We start from the raw sequence: 5,720 nt of genomic DNA, 5'->3' as shown, positions 1-5,720 counted from the left end.
AGCCAAGATGACCTGGTTTACCAGTGCCCAAGGAAGGGAGGGGGGCCTGGGGGTGGGGAGGGCTGGGGGCCTGGGGGTGGGGGTGGAACCCTTTGTGGAAGATCATCTAGCCCCCATCCTAGAAACCTAATTCCCACTGGCGCCCTTCCTCCCTCCACGCACAGAAACCCACCTTGAGACGGCCCACCTCCTCCCTCCCCATTGCCATGGCAACTGCTGAGCTGGCCTCTTCAGGCCCAGGGGGCCTTGAACTGGAACCGCTCCTGGCGCTGAGAGTGCTGGGAGAGTCTGCCGGCCCTGCTGCTCCTGGCTTCTCTGTTCTCTGCAGCCAGGAACCCATCCGGACCCGGAGTGGACTTTGAACCGTAGGCCTCTGCCGAGTCCCTTTCTTTAGTTTTTTGATTCCCATTTCTCCCGGATACTAGGATTTCAGACACTCAGCTAACAGAAAGGGAAACTGAGGCTTTGCAAAGAAACAAGGAGCTGTCTACAGCTGCACATAAGAAAGCCACGAAGCACATTCTAGGAGCCCTGCAGTTGATGTCGGGAACCTATGGGAAAGAGTGTGATAAAGGGGTGCATGCAAGCTCCCCAAATCTGGCAGGGATTAGAGGAAGCTCTATAAAATATGGCAAGGCAGGTTAGGAGCCCCAGATTCAAGACCTTGTTTTGACACCTCCAGCTAGCATTTCGTGTCTGCGGGCCTCGTTTTTCTATTCTGTTAAATGGACCGAAAAGAAATGCTTTTCAGGGAGCAATTAAAGGGGGGGGGGGTTCCCGCGAAGTCCAGGGAGACTCTACACCCTGTCTCTTTGCATCATTCCTGGCCCCCTGACTGACTCCCCACTTTTCACGCCTGCCTTCCCTGCCCAAATGAACAGCAAGCAAGTCCTGCGCACAACCCGGGGTTATGACAGGCTCCCGAACTACCGGGAAACAGCCGTGGTTTTAAGGGGCATCCCACTCCTTGCAGCCACACCCTGGCAGTTCTCACTCGGAAGCCATCCCTGGCCGGAATGAACCTCGGTTTGCTGCCTCTCCAGATGGAGAAGCTCCATCCCAGTCAGGTAACCACAGCTAATTTCACTGTCCCCATGTCCCTAGCCAGTCCCCCTCCGATCTGCACATGCCACACCCTCTCCGCCGCTCTCCTCGCGGGAGGGCCTAAGGACCCCCGCAAAGGTCAAGTGTGTAGAAGAGAACCCCAGCAAACTTGGGGCAGCCACCCCTATCCGCCACTCACAGGTCCTTGGCAGGCAGACTTTTCGCTTCTACGATTCGGATGGACAACGAGCTGCGCTTGGCCATCGCGGGTCGGCGCGAGGAGGCCTGGGGGAGGGATCCGGACGCCTGGGTCCCCCGCGGGGCAGCGCGAGCGGGGACAGGCAGGGGAGCGCGGGGGCGGAGAGAGCGGAGAGAGCGGCTCCGCTCCATTCACCCCTCCCGTCCCTCGTGCGAGGGCGGGAACACACCGCATGGGAGAGCCAATCAGCGAGCTGGCTGCACGCGATGGGCGTGGCCTCTGCTGCACGCGTCCCTCGTTGGTCGCCTGGAGCGAGGAGGGGCGGGGCCTGGGAGGAGGTGTAGACTGTGTGTGTGTGTGTGTGTGTGTGTGTGTGTGTGTGTGTGTGTGTGTGTGTGTGTGTGTGTGTGTGTGTGTGTGTGTGTGTGTGTGTGTGTGTGTGTGTGTGTGTGTGTGTGTGTGTGTGTGTGTGTGTGTGTGTGTGTGTGTGTGTGTGTGTGTGTGTGTGTGTGTGTGTGTGTGTGTGTGTGTGTGTGTGTGTGTGTGTGTGTGTGTGTGTGTGTGTGTGTGTGTGTGTGTGTGTAGCTGCAAATCCATGAATGAACCGAATACCGAACACTCTCTGGCAGAACCTTAGCTGGCAAGGCAGTGTTTGTAACATGCCAGGAAAAATGTGGCGAAGACCTGGGCAGCTGAGAAGTTTGGCGACACCAAGTCTGGAAAATAAGGCTGTTTGGGGTGTGTTTTGTGTTGTGCTTTTGAGTGTACAGGTAGAGGCCAGAGGTCCACCTCTGATAGTCCTCAAGACATGCCCACCTTTTTTGTTTGTTTGTTCGTTTTTTGGTTTTTCGAGACAGGGTTTCTCTGTGGCTTTGGAGGCTGTCCTGGAATTAGCTCTTGTAGACCAAGATGGTCTGGAACTGAGAGATCCGCCTGCCTCTGCCTCCCAAGTGCTGGGATTAAAGGTGTGCGTCACCAACGCCTGGCTGATATGTCCACCTTTAAAAAAATTGTTTTGCATTGGTTGGTTGATAGTGGGAGTGTGGGTTGCATATGGTGGCCCCACCGGCAGGAATCTGTTGTTTCCTTTCACTTTATGGGTCTCAGGGATCAAACTCGGCTGGTCAGGCTTGGCGCAGTAGCCTGTATCCTCTGAGTCATCTCCCCTACCCCACCTTGTAAGACAAGGTCTCTCACAGTCTTGAAACTTCCCCAGTAGTCTAGGCTGGCTGGCTGTTGAGATCCAAGGATCCACCTGCATGGACACAGGATACAAGAGTGTGACATCGTGGCCAGCTGTCCTCTGCTTCTGGAAATTGAACTTAAATTCTTTTGCTTTCAGAGCAATTTAGCAATTGAACCATCTCCCTAGCCCAAGATCTGGATTCCAGCCCTTCATCTCACCCATACAGCTGACTGAACCTTGAGTATACTAGGCAAGAACTCTGCTACTGAGAGAGACACTTCAGGAGTTTACAGCCCCAGGCACCAGGTGACTGTAGGTGTGTTCCCACCTACCATGGTCCTTCACCCACCCTCAGAGCCTCCTTCCTAGAATGGTCCACTTCTGTGGTTCCTTGCCCAATCCAATAGCCAGAGTTCTGAGTCTATAGGCTCAGTCTCCTCCTCCAAGGCAAGCAATGTCCCTCCAAGTCTAGCTGCAGGCTTGAGTCCCAGCCCCTGCTCTGCCACTGCCTAGCAATCTCATCCTTGCAAAGAGCTGACCTGTCTTGGATGGGAAGAAGACCGTAGGACGGAGCATAGAGCACAGATTTTCATTTCTGTAACATTCCAGGTTTCTTTTTTAATTGAAGTTAAATATTTATCATTTGTGTGTGTGTGTATACCACACCGTGCATACAGAGGTTAGAAGACAGCTTGTGGCAGTCAGCTCTCACCTTTCACCATGGCTCTCAGGGGTGAAACCCAGATAATCAGGGAACAAGCTATTTCAACTGCAGAGTCAGTTGAAATCTAATGTCCTATTTTTTTAAACTGCGCATGATAAATATTTCTCCATTTATTACTTATTTGTGTGTGTGTGTGTGGGGTGTCTTTGTGGACGTCAGAGGACAACTCTGAGGAGTCCATTTGCTACTTTTTCCGGGGGTTCTGGGGACTGAACTCTGGTAAACTCAGGTTCTGAACCAGGAGCTCTGACGAGAAGAGTTACTTCACAGCCCCACCCCACCCCCTTTTAAATCACTCCACAAAAGCAGAGCGTGGTCTCAGATGTCTACAATTCCAGCCCATGGTGGACCCATCAAGAGTTCAAAGTCATTCTTGGCTACCTAGTAAGTCCAGGGCCAGGTATGGGCTACACAAGGCCCTGTTTCAATTAAAAAAAAAAGAAAAAAAAAGTAAAGGGAAAAAGAAAATAAAGAGAGGAAGGGGAGGGAAAGAGGGGAAGGTTTTGTTATGAAATTCTCTTATGCATACTCTTCACTCATATTAACCCTCTCCCCTCTTCACCTCTACTCTCCACAAAGATTGCCCTTCTACACACCTCTTACATGCGTTTTAAAAATCTAGACTCAGCATACAAAATAAGACGTGCAGTATTCGTCTTCAGAGCCTGAAGCCTTTTTCTTCACATGACGATCTTCAATTCCATCCATTTCCATACAAGTGACACATTTTTCTTTTTTTCCAGACAGGGTTTCTCTGTGTAGCTTTGGAGCCTGTCCTGGCACTCGCTCTGGAGACCAGGCTGGCCTCGAACTCACAGAGATCTGCTTATCTCTGCCTCCCGAGTGCAGGGATTAATGGTGTGTGCCACTACCACCTGGCCTGGCCATACATTTTTAATTAATTCCCCTATTGACGGGACAGCTATCATATTTTGATTATTTCAAACAGATGTGGGAGTTTTCTTGTGGGATGCTGACGTGAAATTCCTCTTTTCCTATTCATACACAACCACACACTCTTTGCCATATTTAAAGCCAGGCATGGTGGTAGATACCTATAATTCCAGCACTTGGAAAGCAAAATCAGGACAATTAGGAGCTCAAGGCCATGTCTGCCTGTAATGAGTTCCAAGACAGCCCAGGCTGCATGAGACCCTCTCCCACAGACAAACCCACCAACAGACAAGGTTGCCAACTGCCCCATGACCTTGACAGGTTGCTTCTCATGGATCTTACAATCTTTAGGTGGCATATACAACAAGACAATGATTCCCTAGGGTGTACTTTTGATTATTTTATTTCTCTTTTTAAAATTCTGTTACATTCTAGCTGGACACATGTGTGGGTATTTGGGCATGTGTGCACCATGGCATGAATATGGACCAGGTCAGAGGACGACTTGCAGCACCTAGCTTTCCTTCCACTGTGTGGATCCCAGGGATGGAACTGAAGTTGTCAGGCTGGGCTGCAGATGCATTCACACACAGAGCCATCTCACCAGCCTCGGGGGCTGCAGGGCTCAGGCAGCTTGGTGGAAAGATTTAACGTTACACTGGTATACAAAGCAAGTTCCAAAACAGCCAAGCTTAGGTAGTGAAGGAAACCACTGAAAACAGAAAGATGGTGAAGATGTAATTAAAAGATCTGTGTTCAAGGTCAGTCTGATCTACAGATAGAGTTCAAGGTAGCCCAATATGCTGATGGAGTTCCAGGACAGCCAAGCTTAGGTAGTGAAGGAAATCATTAAAATAGAAAGTTGGTGAAGATGTAATTGAATGAGGGGGCCATGTTCCAGCCCCAGCAAGCAGCAGAACTTGGTAGCTTCAGCCACATGGTTCAGGCTTTAGAGTCAAGGACAGAAGAAAGGAGTTATGGAATATTCCTCCATGACTGAGGAGAGCTGATGAGACCAGGCGTGTGTCAGGGGTGTCCCTGAATGGAGGCTCAGAGAGGCCATTGTGTAAAGCTGTGACAGACAAGCCAGATTGCCTTGAGGACCCCAAGATGTTAGACATGCCAGAGTCATGGGATACTTGCCAAGGACAGCTGCTAACAGGGAGAGGAACCAGCCCAAGAGAAAGAAGTGTGTTGCAGTCAACAAAGCTGAAAGGAGTTGGAGCTGAAGATCATTTTGATATTAGGCATGGAGATGCAGAGTTTGGAGTTTACCCAGCTGGCTTTTGGTCTTATTTTGGTCAAGTCTTTCCTCACTATGCTCCCTTTTGGAAGGGTAATGTATATCCCATGCCATTATATGTTAGAAGTATGTGGTCTGGTTTTGTTTTTGTTTTTTGTTTTTTTTTTTAACTTTTCATTGTATGGAGGATTATAGTTAAGAGATTGCCTGAATTTCAGAAGAGACTTTGAACTTTGGACTTTTAAGCACTGCTGAAACTGTGATAGACTTGGGGACTTTTGAAGGTGGACTAAATGCATTTTTGCATTATGATATTGTTACAAGCTTATGAAGGCCAGGGAGTGGAAGGTGGTGGTTTGAATGTAACTGCCCCCGGATAAGCTCATAGGGAATTGGCACTATTAGAAGGTGTGGCTTTTTTGGAGGAAGT

Source organism: Cricetulus griseus, chromosome 4 (genome assembly GCF_003668045.3).
Source record: "Cricetulus griseus strain 17A/GY chromosome 4, alternate assembly CriGri-PICRH-1.0, whole genome shotgun sequence".
NCBI classification, from domain to species: Eukaryota; Metazoa; Chordata; class Mammalia; order Rodentia; family Cricetidae; genus Cricetulus; species Cricetulus griseus.
This window is presented reverse-complemented; position numbering follows the sequence as displayed.